The sequence below is a fragment of the Aegilops tauschii genome, unplaced genomic scaffold, assembly GCF_002575655.3.
Source record: "Aegilops tauschii subsp. strangulata cultivar AL8/78 unplaced genomic scaffold, Aet v6.0 Super-Scaffold_100181, whole genome shotgun sequence".
In the NCBI taxonomy this organism is placed as follows: domain Eukaryota; kingdom Viridiplantae; phylum Streptophyta; class Magnoliopsida; order Poales; family Poaceae; genus Aegilops; species Aegilops tauschii.
The window spans coordinates 883,995-899,928 of NW_027332455.1; positions in this window are offsets into that span (position 1 = coordinate 883,995).

The window sequence follows — 15,934 nt, forward strand, 5'->3', positions numbered from 1 at the left end:
TGTACACGAGCCCTGGCCGTACATATGCGCGAGTAGGCGTTCGAGACCCCGCCCGTATGTACGTATGTGGCCGTATTTACTTTCTTGCACCCTGGCCGCCGTATGTACATGTACATGGTATGTGTGCACCTCTACTACGACACGTGCCTGTCCTTACACGGCCACGGTTCATCACTGCAGCCTGTAGACACACTGATCGACTAGTATGTACGTACACGTTCGCGACCAGAATGACAAACGCTACGTACGCTTCGACCAGGTGGGTCCCGACTGCCAGGCACTTCCTTGCATGCGAAGATGTAGCTGGTGTGTCCTAGCAGTCAGGGGGGACACTTTTTTTCACAAAATACGGTGGCCTGTCCTGTGGGTCCCTGCTGTCAGGTGGAGGAATCATTATTTTCCGAATAATAAGGAGGCACTTCCTTGCTGCGGTCATGGACCCAGCTGTTAGCCTCTCCACGTACAATACTCTTCCGATGGAAGTCGGTCGTTGACCACATTGACCATGCCGCGCTGAGAGCACCAAGGCGGTGGACGACGGAGAGGCCTAGGAAGGGGACGACGCGAAGCCGGGGACGATGCGGTAGTGGATGCCCACGCGGAGAGGAGTACAAGGGTTCACTGGTTCTGCTGCGGTGTGAGGCTGCCGTCACCACAGGGCCTGGCCAGCGGTGGGAGTAGTAAGGGGCGGTGAGGCCTCCGCGACAGCATAGCCGGTCATGGGAGGCAGGAGCAGGCGGCACGACCGGTGCTGCTTTGGGCGGCTGGAGCAAGAAGACCAGAGGTTGAAGAAGCAGTACGGCCGTTGGATGGACATCGTACAGTCACTGGAGCTAGAATCGTTCATATGGACTAAGTTGATAAAGCCCTCCGTCCCTGTCAACGTAGTAGGCCCACATGTCAGCCTCCGACTAAGCTGGGTCCCAGCTAGCAGGGGGAGTATTCATTTTTTTTGTGTAATAAGGAGGCACTTCCTTGCATGCGAAGATATAGCTGGTGGGTCTGACCTGTCAGCGGGGGGAACGTTTTTTTCATGAAATACAGAGGCCCTCCCGGTGGGTCCCAGATGTCAGGTGGAGGAATCATTATTTTCCGCGTAATAAGGAGGCATTTCCTTGTGAGCGGCCGTGGACCCAGGTGTCAGCCTCTCCACGTAAAGTCCACATCCAATGGATGTCGTTCGTTGACCACGGCGCACCGAGAGCACCAGGGCGGTGGATGACGGCAAGGCCTAGGAAGGGGACGACGCGGAGCCGGGGAAGACGCGGCAGTGGATGCCCACGCGGAGAGTACGAGGGTTTACTGGTTCGACTGCGGTGTGAGCCTGCTGTCGGCACAGGGACTGGCCAACGGTGGGAGTAGTAGGGGGCGGTGAGGCCTCAACGGCAGCACAGGCAACCACTGGAGGCAGGAGCAGGCAGTCTCGCCGGCACTGGTCTGGGCGGCTGGTGCAAGAAGAGCAGCCATTGAAGAAACAGTAGGACCGTTCAATTCAAATCCAACGGTCACTGCTGCTAGAATCGTTTGTTGACTAAGTTGACAAAGCCCTGCGTACGCGTCAAGTTAGTAGGCCCACAAGTCAGCCTCCGAACCGGTGCGCCCCAGATGTTAGTGGGAGGAATCATTTTTTTCGCGTATTAAGGAGGCAGTTAATTGCGTGCGGCCAGGCCAGTAGAGGGAGTAGGGTTGGCCGATGAAGTCTGCGCGGCATGACAACGGGCCACAAGAGGAGGGAGCAGGCACTCCCGCCGGCGTGGTTTAGGCGGCTGGAGCAGGAAGATCAAAGATTGAAGAAGCACGTCGGCCGTTGGATGGACATCCAACAATCACAGCTGCTAGAATCGTGTGTTGACTGACAAAGCCTTGCGTAAACAAGTCGGCCTCGAAATTTGTGGCGTGTACAACCCATTTGCTATTATTTTACTCATTTTCTAATTCATATGGAATTTATTGTAGCCGATTTTCCATTTTTAGAATTGCTGCCCATTTTCTGGTCAGTACCGGGGTTAAAAAATTGAACTAAAAATGTGCGAAATTTTGGAAATTAGCAATTTTTTGTTGGGGAACAAAATATTTTTAATCCAAAAATTATTAGCCATACTAAAACAAATTTAAAAATAAATTAGTACTATGTCATGTTAAAATCCAATGAAATATAAAATATCAGTGAAGAAAAAAAAAAGAAACTAATTTTCCCATTTACTTTTAACAGAAACTGGCCAAACTCTTTGGCCAGGCCGGAATGCATCCCTCCTCGTCTTGAAAGATTTGCAGCCTAGTAAGTCGGAGAAAACAAATAGGCCTAGCTTTGGTATTCTTCAAAAAGAAATAGTGGCCTACTTATTTTCCCAAAGAAAAAACTATAGGGCTGGTCATGTTGTTAGACGGGCCACAGAGACCGCACAACCCAGTTTATAGTCTGCTCCTCCGAACAAATCCTCAAAAAACAATTTGTGCAATTCTGTCGTTAATTGACTATACGTTGAAAATGATGTGGGTCCTAGATATCAGCAGGGTGGATTAGAGTAAAAACGAGGGGTGCATCTGAGTAGTAAAAGAGGCGCTTTGCTTGTGTTCAGGAGTGAACCCGGTGGGTCCGTACTGTTATACTCACATCTACAGTCCTCTCCCGATTCACTATGTTGACAGGGCCGGACGGTGGCGCCACGATGAGCGCACCAAGTTGGAGGATAAAGTGCTGTCACCAATGTGCTCGGCTGGGTTGGACATTCTTATTGAAAAATAAAAATGGACCGGAACTATTTACGACGTTGACTACGATTTGCATGGGTCCGCTGGTTGCAGGAAGAAAATGGTGGGAGAAAGAATACTGATCGCTATCTTTGCCTAAGAATTATATTGACTGAATGTAACGACACTATCATAGGAACTAATATCCTCCTGTTAAATCGTGAATATAAAGAACTGGTGCATGAGCATTAGGTTTATTTATTTAGTTATTTACTTATTTATGTTTAGGGGACCATGAGCATGTACCTGGGCAGGATTCATGTGAGAGCCTCCCTTCCAGTTAATTATGGGCTCCTCTATTGGGCCTTCATCAGTGGGCTGCATGTTATCAACAAGTGGAAAATGTGTTCCTACGAAAAATAGTATGCACTACGTACGGTACGGGGCACTAAAGGATCGGACCGTGCAACGATTTCCAAAACATTGTGTTTGTCGTTCTAACAACACATTTATTCAACCAACAGACGAAATATACAACTGATTGTACATTGAAAACAGCAGCAGCAGTAACCAGGGCTTGGGGTGCAACAGAAGCAGTAAGCAGGCCAGAAGAGTAAAGACGCAGCTCTCTCATCCAAACCAAACATCAGCTGTCATTACAAAAGGGCTACCAAAAAAGAACAAGTGTATGCATCAAACTAAATGAAGATCCTACTACACCAAGTGTACGCATCTAACTAACTGGCTCAGTTAGATGTTACTATTTATTAAGCTGTGGAGATTGGCTGACGGCTTGAACTAGATGGGTGCCTAACGGGGGAAACTCCAGCCAGCAAGTCGAAGTCTGATACTTGCGACCCTCTATCTTACTTTGGGCTGCAGAGCGTGGCGGCACATATCAGGGTATGGTGCATGCAGAGACGCATGGTAAGCTGTGTACACACAGTTTTGCCTGATGAACGAAACCGGGATGCCATCATGATCCTTGCCGTCGGCTATCTCCTGGTTAATCGAATAATTCAATCTGAGAAACAGAGAGCATGTACCAAGGCTACTTAGCAGCCTCCAGTTAAAAATTCCTGAAGGCCCAAAGAAGCTGGGATCCTGCTCAAAGACCTTGCAGTGACTGTGATTGTATTCCGTGAAACAACACGTCCGATACGTGCGAACGATCATCAATCGTTCGCCGTCGTCTGATCGAGCCAGGAACCACCTACAACTGCCATGCCGCTTTTCTTTGAAAGGTTCTGGGATTAGGAAGGGTAGGGACACCAGGTGGCCTACAACATCATATCAAGTTGGAGTCAAATAAAAAAGGGCTCTTAATGTAGTCAATCTTAAGAACTACATGTTATGAGCATGAATATTTTTTCAGTAAATGTTGACAGTAATATAAGTAGGCCATCATGATATCATAGGAAAGTAACATACTGTTGTAACAACCATTTGCAGCGATGACTGTAGTAGGCCAGCAATACATCTAGCCATAGAAGGAGGTGACAGTGTAAATGAAGCCCTTGTGTTCAATGGCATCAGAGAACCATGGAGGATGTATGATCCTGCGATGGACGTGCAGATTTATCCGCTTACCGCAGTGACCTGTCAGATAGGCGAGACCACGGTTAAAGAACGCAATTAGCCTGAAGTCTTTATAATTCGAAGATCTTGTGGGCACTTGGCAGATTACAACCTTGAGAAAATCAAACTTGGTATCGTGTTGGCTACTGTAAGATTCTGAATATTCTAGGCCGCGGTGCCAAAGCAGTGCAGTGTTAATCGAAGGAAGGGGATCAATCGCCGGGTGTAGACCTCCACGAGCATCCAGCTGCCGCCACCATCGACGAGCACCATTCAAGACGTGTTCATGCCGACCCAGTACATACCGTTAATGTAGTTGAGGGTGACGGGGATCGGATCGCAGTCAAGAGGGTTGATGCTCGACACCCTACGATCGTTATGCTGCGTGACACGCCGTTTCTGAAGATCGGACAGCATCAGCAAGCAAGGAGCTGGCTTAAAAAGCTCCGGCCTGAGGGCTTTGAGTAAACGGTACAGCCCCGACGAGCATGCGACGAGCGGCATGGTACTGAGATTGTCCACACGCGAAACAATGAGCTTGATTACCTCTGTGGGGAGCGAATTCCAGCCACTCTTTCGGCGATGCTGCTCGATTCTGCCATTGTTAGTGCTTGGGTTTTAGAAGAGGGGGGAGGCACCTTAGCGGGGATGGAAGATTGGACGATTATCTGTGGACAAGGATGGAGAAGCGAATATGTGCTGCGGGAAGTGGACAGGTGCTGATGACTACAGCATGCTGCTTGACTTATGAGACACGTACCAGCAGCGCAGGGTCATATTGATGCCAGGCAACTTGCTTGAGTGATCACAGTACTGGTACTCCCTACAGTACCTACTACTATGCCCTAACTTGCTTAACTAGAGTAGTAGTGGAGCAGGACTCTGCTCTACTACTAGCACCGGAGGATTAGTATATTCTAATCTAAAATAGTTGCAAACTTCAATGCCCGAGCATGGAACGACTACGAACCGCCATCGGTGCTAACTCCAATCCCCAGCAAACGTTCGCTAGCAGACATGGCTGTTGCAAACGCCCGTGACGCAGTTACAGTACGTGTGTTAGGGTGGCGGTTTTGTCAAATACTATGGTTTAAAAACAGGCCACTGTCGGATGGAAATATGACGGTTACGTAGGATTCGCCATGATTGAGCTCGTGGCGAACAATTGCCAGATATCGTTAGTAAAAAAGGTTAAAACACCCGGGGCTATAACTTGCACCGGTTGACCACTAACAATGATTTTTTATATCAAAGAAGGGTTTCCCCCCTTACGATTTCCATTAAGGGAAACCAAGCCCGAAAGTCATTCGCGATACATCAAATTATTCGAGAAAACAGGAAGCAAAAGACGAACTACCAAAGAGCTAGAAGAGCTCCAAACATCCATGGACGACCACTAACAATGATACTAACATAGTTGTAAAATGGTCAAAGACCGGTCTACGTTTTGTTTGGAATTATATGCAAAAAAACTAGCAAGACACACATGCATTGCACGGAACATCAAGATGCATTTTTTTACAAAACACCTATTGTGATAGACCCATGCAAGAGTAATCCCATGTGTAAAAACTAATGATATCTCAAGAATTTTATCGGAAACATGGTATCAACCATTTCATCGAAAAAATGTTATCTCGAGAAAGATGATAAATAAGGTGAGGAGGAGTGGGGCGTGGTCGTGACTGGTGGTCGGACTGGGCGGAGGCATGGGGATGGACAGCGCCGGCAGCGGCCACCATGCCAGATTGTTCCAGAGACTTCCTTTTTTTATTGCTCGGCAATGAGGTTGTGGGAGATACGGATGAACGAGGCAAGGCCTTATCTGTAAATGAGGAGAGAGGTACGGGTATCTTTTGTAAAACTGTCATAGTTTGCTTTCTATCCGTCAGTTATAGCTCGAACGCCATCATCACCAACTCGGCTTTTTCTCTACTCCTACTCCTATATTACTTATACTTATATACTCCTACTAGCAAGAGGCCCATGCGTTGAATGGAACATCAAGATGCATTTATATGAGCTGTTTATCACGTGGGAGACGAAGATGAATGAGGGAAGTCCTTATCTGCAAATGTGGAGAGTGGTGCGGGTATCTTTTTGCAAAATTGTCATAGTTTGCTTTCTATCCGTCTGATATAGATCGGACGGTCTATATTGCAGGATGGCAGGCAAACCATCATCACCAACTCAGTTTTTTTATAAGAGTAGAGATAAAAGTCTCACTTGGTGATGATGGTGTGTTTGCCATCCGCCATTTCTAACCATTAGATCTGCATCTAACGGCTGTGATGTAAGTTGTGGCCTTTTGCAACAATTCCCACTTCTGTGCTCCGGTTTACACAAAACCCCTTAGTATCTTGAAACCAACCACATTCCTCCCTTACCTCAATAAAACAGCCCAAAGAATATATTTGGAGTGAAACATAAGATATTTTTAGTGATATGTATATCAAACTAAACTGTTTTGTTTCAAATTCGTGAATATGCATTATTCTACTATGGATCCATTGCAACGGACGGGCTCATTGTTATAAAGGTTTATCTCTTGCATCGTCCGCAAGGAACACCTGGTGTACTGGTCCGGGTCGGATGCTCGCAGCGCGATGACCTGAGTTCGAATTCTGTCCTAAACTTTATCTTTTTATTTTTTAATATATACTTCTTTCGCAACTGTACTGGCAGTGGAACCCACCGAGTACTTAGAATACAAGATTAATGATGGATTTGTTTCTTTTTAACTTTCTATACGAATCTGTAGCCAGCCTGCAAGTCATGTACACTATACTGACACTGGAACCCACAGAGTACTTAGAATACAAGATTAAGGATGCAATTAACTTTTTATAGAGGGAGAAGCATACACGCAATTAACTGAAATGGATTGTACGTGACTCTATTATTCTCCAACGGCAACCGACAAATTTCCTCCCGCGGGCCGAAGTAGGTTTCTCGGTTTGCATGCGGGTTTAACGAGGGGTTTGATGGAGGCGAGGAGGCGTGTTCAGCTAGGCGTGCAGCGGGCGGCGCAGTACTATTCGATTTGACAACTACTAGTATATTATAAAAAAGAAAGAATAGTAGTAGCGATAGACATAAGAGTAGAGATAGAGACTATAGGGAGGAGCACCATCTACTGCTTCGTGTGCTACTCCTGCACTCCATTCGGCCGCCGCAACCTCCCCTACAGCCACTCCCTCCTACGCTCCATTCAGCAGGCGCTGTTGAAATTTGGGGAGCACACTCTCGCGACTACTGGCAACGACGACTTCACCGACGATGATTTCTTCCCCAACCTCGGCAACCTCTTCCTCAACGACATGGGCGACAACCTCAATGCCAGCGGTGCTGCTCCCGTTGCACCGTATGTGTTTCTGTCCTTCCTGTTTGAAATTGTGGTAGAATTCATGTTTCTACTCTGTGTCCTAGATTTGATCTGTCCATCTACTATGCTAGTCCACATGATTAGTTTAATCTCTGTTATAGTCATCATGATTTATTTTGTGCTTATTCAGACTAAATCTCATAGTAACTTGCTCATATATTCAACTGGCGCACTGTCCCCTACAGCCACTCCCGTTTGATGGACGGCTTGGTCGATGCCTCCAAGTAGCCCTTCGTCTACTGCTATGAGTGCCCGATGCCGTTTTGGGGCTCGCCGGCGGACCTTGTGCATCACCTCACGCAGTCGTCCGTCTATCATCACTGTCCCGCGGCGAAGAACATCAAGTACGAGTCGTGCTACCCGTTCACCGTGTCGGAGCCGCTGGAGGATCACCACCGCCTGCTAGTCCTGGAGGAGGATGGAAGCGTCTTCCTCTTGATCGTGGGCACCGGCGAGGCCCGCGCAGGCTGCCGCCCCGTCTCTGTAGTGTGCTTCAGTGGCGACGTCGCTGACGCTGACACTGACACGAGGCCGATCTACGGGTGCGTGCTCACTGTTAGTACCCCTCAGAGGTACGTGGGCGATGACACTAGCTACATCAAGCTGACTACGACTGTGCCGAGCTGGGACCTTCCCGCCAATGTGGACATGGAAGACGCATGGTATGATTTGGCCCCCAACGTGGTGCACGGGGACTCCAAGGAGGTTCACCTGGACATATGTATTACCAAGTTAAATGTTGATCATTAGTCTTCGCTCAATGTAATCCACTGTCTAAGCATGTGGAGACTTCCATGCATGATCTTGCTCTATTGGAGTATCGCGCATGAATAAAATTGTATCCATTTATTGTTTAGTCTAGAATCTTCCATGTATGAATTTTTTACTACAGTACTGGTGAAAGACTTATGATGAACCATTTCTTACATCTCCTCTGCCCCTTTCCATGTCATCCTGATTTAATCCCTCCGTCTAGGTGTATAAGGGCATGGTTAATACTTAATACTATAGCCAATTGTTAACTATAAAAAAGTGCCATGTCATATGTAGCCAACATGTATATCAATTGATACTCAAAAACTAATTCTTAAAGATCATTTCTTGCAAAGCACAATAAGTGTTATTTCTTCACAAGTTTTGGATGCAGGTTGAGTAGTTGAACGCTTTTGTTTGCAGAAGATACTTTTTTATCTATTTCATCCGGATGTTTGTGAGCGCTAGAGATGAAATAATATCCGAAGAAACCTATCAATACCCGTTACACATGAGATGACCCCCCACATCCTTTGTCAAAATAGACAACTCCCCGATCAATGCATTTCACTGTTCCGTGCAACGCACGGGCACCTTACTATAGATTAGTACGACCAAAAATTGAACTAACATTATATGTAGTACAATAAATGCTAATGCATGTCACCTAAAATTATATCATTGAAAACTATGTTCAAATATGAATCGAGCGATATAGTTTTTGTTAACGTGCACTAACATTTTGTCAGTTAAATATTCAGTCAAATTCAATGGGGGACTAATAAACCAGGACTGATGTAGTACTAGTGTAGAGGGCGACGCTGCACGTGAGTCTCACCCCGCTCGTGGCGCGGCAGTAAAGCCGTCATATCACAAAACCCAACCACTCCCAGTAATAAGTGGCCTGGTAAAATAAATGGACAAGCAACCATCACATCCCTCTATCTTTTTTGCATTTCATCTCTCTGCATTTACTTTGTCCGGTTCATCTCGCACACTCGATCCCTAGCTACTACTCCTAGTATCCCTAGCTATCACTCCAAGGGCCAGTTCTTTTGGCGGCTTAAAAATAAGCCGTCTCTTACCTAGCTTTTCCCATAAGACTAGTCACAGTGGAGAGTAACATTAAGGCGCCTCACTCATTTATTTGGGCTTCTAAACTACTACTAGTACCTCCGTCCTGGTTTATTCATCACCATTGTAATTTGTGCTAAATTTTGACCAAAGATTTAACTGATAAAATGTTAGTGCATGTGACATATGCACGTACTTACAAAATGCGTACGGATACACAAGGTTTCCAAACTTTCCTTTTACATACTTAATTAAGGACGCTAATAATTCGTGAATGTTCGGGATTTATCATTTGCATCCCAAAAATAATGAGATCGCCTTACGAAACTAAATTATATTCCTAATAAAAGCCACGGCGCTCGCAGGAGCGCTTGCAGCGTGCCACGAGTGCCCTGGTGCGCGGTCTTTTCCCAGTGCGCAGACACAACACCTCTTCCTCAGCCTCGCAACTTGCGAGGTGCTGATTGGCAGCTTGCCGGCGGGCGAGTGCGATATCATCGGTGTGGTGATCCGGCACCAACAGGTACTCCTCCCCACTGGAAGCATGCACACGGTCCACGTACCACCAAGCGTAGATGAGGCGCTTGGGCCCGACTTCACTCAAGGCTTTGGCACAGGCGTCCTCTTCCACCCTCACGGCCCTCGCACGAGCCTTCTGCCAAAGAGCCAATTGCCTGACTCTCTCGGACGCGACATAGGCCTGCCAGGCATCTTGCCCATGGCGCGCTTCTCTTCCTCGGCCTTCTTCTCCGCCTCTATTTTGGCGCGCTCTGCCGGAGCCTCCCACAAGGCGACATCCATTTCTTTCCAAATCTACTCAAGGGTGGGGGGGCTCGGCGGGCGGCACGGCGTTTTCCTAGTCTGCATTGTGCATTTAAGTTTTGTCTGAAGTCAATGTACCTCTACTTTGACCAAACTTATAGAAAAATGTACATCAACATTCACAATGTCAAATCAATATTTTTATACTCATTATAAAACGTAGTTTTTATTCTCATTATAATCACTATTGTAGATATTGATATTTTTAGTATAAATTTGGTCAAACACTTTGCAAACGGTTGACGGAAGTAAAAAGGACCAAAGGGAGTATCATGCATGCGGAGTAGGAAAAAAAATTGCTCATTTGTAACCGGTCGAAGTCTCAAAGGGCGCAACCGCGCGAGGGAGGCGAAGGTCGTGGGAGGCGCGATGGTTGAGGGAATTAAGTGAAGTTACATCCACGCGCCAGCATGGCGTGTGAACAGGCAGAAGCTATACCGTCAGGCCTACGATATGGCTCTAGTAGACATGACATCTAGTGGGTCCCGCATAGTACTCGAGAACTCTTTGGGGGCTTGCAGCCGTTTATCCACTGGGCAAGCCAACAACCCCATGCCTTTCGCACGCCCTACTCGTCCCCGTCTTCTACCTTACAATAGTTTGCCCCCAGTCGCCCCGTCCTTTCACATTACACCAGTTCAACTTCTCCTAACCCTCCTCGAAAATCCATGGCCTCCCAAATCTCCATGGTCGCCGCTGAGTACCAGGTTAGATCCATCACCGGCGATGAGTTCATTGTCATCTACACCCATGGATCCACGATGGTGAAAGAATGCCTTGCTCGCTTCAGAAGCATGTTCGTAAACTCAAAGGATGAGTGGGTCGCTGGGCTAGATGTTGAGTACACCACAGTCCTGGAAAGTGAGAAGATTCTAAAGGAGGCTGAGAAGAAGAAGCCCGCCGTGATCCAGGTTTTCGTACATAATGTGTGCTTGGTCTACCACATATGCCATGCCGACGTTGAGTGCCAGGATTTTAAGAACTTCCCCAAGGACGAAAGAGTGAAATTCGTTACTGTAGACTTTAGGAACGACAGGGATGTCCTGGGTCGGATAGGCCTCGTTGTAGGCCAACCCTTTGATCTCCAGAAGGAAAGCCTGGTGTCCTCTTCTCAGCCTTGAATGCTGACCCTGGCAGCAGCCATGATTGATCTTTCATACGCTAAACTGAAGAAACCTCACCACGAGTTTCATCATGCATGGGAGTCGAAGACAATAGATGAAGATCACATCCTGTACGCAGCAATGGATGCCTACCTTTGTTTAAATATCTAAAAGGTATGGATGAAGAAGCAGAGCCCAGTGTTCGATTCAAGGAAAGAAGCGGCAGCGAAGAGGAAGAGGAAGAGGGACGAGGACGAAGTCGAGGACCTAGACTCGGACTCCGAGTAAGGTGGCAGTGCCGTCGCTCATGCTGGTTCTACTACAGTGTCAAAGGACTAGTTGCTTAGTTTTATTACAGGGGTGTGTTGTGCCGAGCCCCCAGCAGAACTATGTTTATGTTCTTTCTCGTTATTTGAACTCTTTTGTACGTACAGTAGTACTATGTCTTACTACTGTTCTTCTTGCAGTTGGTACTACTTCTCGTATCTTCGTGTTCCTACTGTACTTAATACGTTCGTACTAGTAGTATAATTTGGGTCAGTCGATTTGTGAAAGAAGTTCGAGAGAGCGAAGGAAGAGGACGACAGAGAAGCTACCCCAGTATCTATATTAGGGTGGCAGGGTGCCCATGATATATCTTATGAGTGGTGGGTGTGGAATGCAGTTCGCCAAAAAAAAATGGATCGTGCCCGGGGTTAAACGGATGGCGGGGGTGGTGGGAGCATGGCGGTGGCAGGCGGTTAAGGGGAGGGCGGGGCGGCGGCGGCAGGCGGTTAGGCGTGTGGCGGGCTGAGAAGATGAACAATGCATCAATTTTGGAGGTTGAAGAAGCCCTTCTAGCCATCCATGTTGAATCCAACGGCTCACAAGAGTCGACTGACCCAAATTGCTCCTTCAGATTGCAGGATCCACGTGGCATTGAAGGTCTTGAAGGTAGATTCCGCGTCTGCACCCGGTTTGCGGGCTCGGTGCGGGCGCGACCGGCTTCCGCCGTGACAACCACCATGCACGCTCCTTTGCATGGGCGGAGACGAGAATGACATGCTAGTTCCTCCGTGTCGGGATGCTGGAGCAGGCGCTCGTCCTCCTCTTCGTACGCTGCGTGCATAGACACGGCTCCACCAGCTGCTCGCGTGCTTGGCAGCGCGGCGGCATCGCGAGGAGGGACTGCAGACGACGTTGAGCAGGAGAGCCTTCGGCTTCACGGTACAGGGATAGCGGCGACACGACGGTGATGGGCGAGAAAAGGTTGGCCGGAGCAGGCGGGCGCCGGCATGCGCAATGGCGGTGGCGGCATATTGATGAGTGCGCGTATGGGAGCTTAGTTTAGTTTTATATAGGGTTGGTCAAACTTAAAAGAAAACCATACTAGTACATGTAAACATTAGACTGAGGCAGCGCTTATATTAGTTACCACAGCCACGATACGGAATCCTGTGCAAGTGCGTGAACCGCAGCCACATGATCGATCGAACGGTGCGTCACCGTGTCGCGCTCGAAGGACACCCAACGAACATTTTTGTGTGTGTGAAAACAATCCCCGAATATTACACAACTTTTTTTCCTAGAGAAGTTCTTGACGCTACAATATTTCCATATATTTGAATTTAGCTCCAGCTTGTGTTTTTTTGGATTTGGACGTTTTAGGTGCGCCCTAGTTTTTCTTAATACTATTTTGTGTGTGTGACTGAGAGAGAACGCCATATGTGTGTTGTGGCGGAAGGGCAATGTGGAGACGGTGTGCGTGAAGGAAATATGCCCTAGAGGCAATACTAAAGTTCTTAATTATATTTCCTTATATAATGATAAATGTTTATTATTCATGCTAGAATTGTATTAACCGAAAACTTAGTACATGTGTGAATACATAGACATGCAGAGTGTCCCTAGTATGCCTCTACTTGACTAGCTCGTTAATCAAAGATGGTTAGGTTTCCTAACCATAGACATGAGGTGTCATTTGATTAACGGGATCACATTATTAGAGAATGATGTGATTGACAATACCCATCCATTAGCTTAGCACGATGATCGTTTAGTTTGTTGCTATTGCTTTCTTCATGACTTATACATGTTCCTATGATTATGAGATTATGCAACTCCCGAATACCGGAGGAACACTTAGAGTGATATCAAACGTCACAACGTAACTGGGTGATTATAAAGATGCTCTACAGGTGTCTCCGATGGTGTTTTTTGAGTTGGCATAGATCAGGATTAGGATTTGTCACTCCGATTGTCGGAGAGGTATCTCTGGGCCCCCTCGGTAATACACATCACTATAAGCCTTGCAAGCAATGTGACTAATGAGTTAGTTGTAGGATGATGCATTACTGAACGAGTAAAGAGACTTGCCGGTAACGAGATTGAACTAGGTATTGAGATACCGACGATCGAATCTCGGGCAAGTAACATACCGATGACAAAGGGAACAACGTATGTTGTTATGCGGTTTGACCGATAAAGATCTTCGTAGAATATGTGGGATCCAATATGAGCATCCAGGTTCCGCTATTGGTTATTGACCGGAGATTATTCTCGGTCATGTCTACATAGTTCTCGAACCCGTAGGGTCCGCAGGCTTAACGTTTGATGACGATCGGTATTATGAGTTTATGTGTTTTGATGTACCGAAGGTTGGTCGGAGTCCCGGATGTGATCACGGACATAACGAGGAGTCTCAAAATGGTCGAGACATGAAGATTGATATATTGGAAGGCTATGTTTGGGCACCGGACAGGTTTCGGATGAGTTCGGGCATTTTCCGGAGTACCGGGGGGTTACCGGAACCCCACGGGGAGTTAATCAGCCTTAATGGGCCATGGTGGAAGAGAGGAGGAGGCGGCCAAGTGGGAGGCACGCGGCCCCCAAGCCCAATCAGAATTGGGGGGCGGGAGGGGCGGTCCCCCTTTCCTTCTCTCCCTCTCCCTCTTCCTTCTTCTCCTACTCCAACTAGGGAAGGGGGGAAACCTACTCCTACTAGGAGTAGGAATCCCCCCCATGGGCGCACCCCATGAGGCCGGCCCTCTCCCTCGTCCACTCCTTTATATACGGGGGAGGGGGCACCCCATAGACACACAAGTTGATTGTTTATCCGTATGCGGTGCCCCCCTCCACATATTTCCAGCTCGGTCATATCGTTGTAGTTCTTCGGCGAAGTCCTGCGTCGGTAACTTCATGATCACCGTCATCACGCCGTCGTGCTGATGAAACTCTCCCTCGGCCTCAGCTGGATCAAGAGTTCGAGGGACGTCACCGAGCTTAATGTGTGCAGATCGCGGAGGTGTCGTGCGTTCGGTACTTGATCGGTTGGATCGCGAAGACTTTCAACTACATCAACCCCGTTACTTAACGCTTCCGCTTTCGGTCTACGAGCGTACATGGACACACTCTCCCGCTCGTTGCTATGCATCACATAGATAGATCTTGCGTGATCGTAGGTAAATTTTTTGTAATACTGCGTTCCCCAACAGTGGCATCCGAGCCAGGTCTATGCGTAGATGTGATATGCACGAGTAGAACACAAAGAGTTGTGGGCGATAATAGTCATACTGCTTACCAGCATGTCATACTTTGATACGGCGGTATTGTTGGATGAAGCGGCTTAGACCGACATTACATGACCGCGTTCGTGAGACTGGTTCTACCGCCGTGCTTCGCACACAGGTGGCTAGTGGGTGTCTGTTTCTCTAACTTTAGTTGAATCGAGTGTGACTACGCCCGGTCCTTGTTGATGGTTAAAACAGCAAACTTGATGAAAAATCGTTGTGGTTTTTGATGCGTAGGTAAGAACGGTTCTTGCTAAACCCGTAGCAGCCACGTAAAATTGGCAACAACAAGTAGAGGACATCTAACTTGTTTTGCAGGGTATGTTGTGATGTGATATGGTCAAGGCGTGATGATATATAAATTGTTGTATGAGATGATCATGTTTTCTAACATTTATCGGCAACTGACAGGAGCCTTATGGTTGTAGCTTTATTGTATGAAATGCAATCGCCATGTAATTGCTTTACTTTATCACTAAGCGGTAGTGATAGTCATGATAGCACTAGCTGGCGAGACGACAACGATGGTTCGATGAAGATCAAGGTGTCAAGCCGGTGACGATGGTGATCATGACGGTGCTTTGGAGATGGAGATCAAAGGCACAAAATGATGATGGCCATATCATATCACTTATATTGATTGCATGTGATGTTTATCCTTTATGCATCTTATTTTGCTTAGTTCAGCGGTAGCATTATAAGACGATCTCTCACTAAATTTCAAGGTATAAGTGTTCTCCCAGAGTATGTACCGTTGCGACAGTTTGTCGTGCCGAGACACCACATGATGATCGGGTGTGATAAGCTCTACGTTCACATACAACAGGCGCAAGCCAGTTTTGCACACGCATAATACTCGGGTTAAACTTGACGAGCCTAGCATATGCAGATATGGCCTCGGAACAATGAGACCGAAAGGTCGAGCGTGAATCATATAGTAGATATGTTCAACATAGTGATGTTCACCATTGGAAACTACT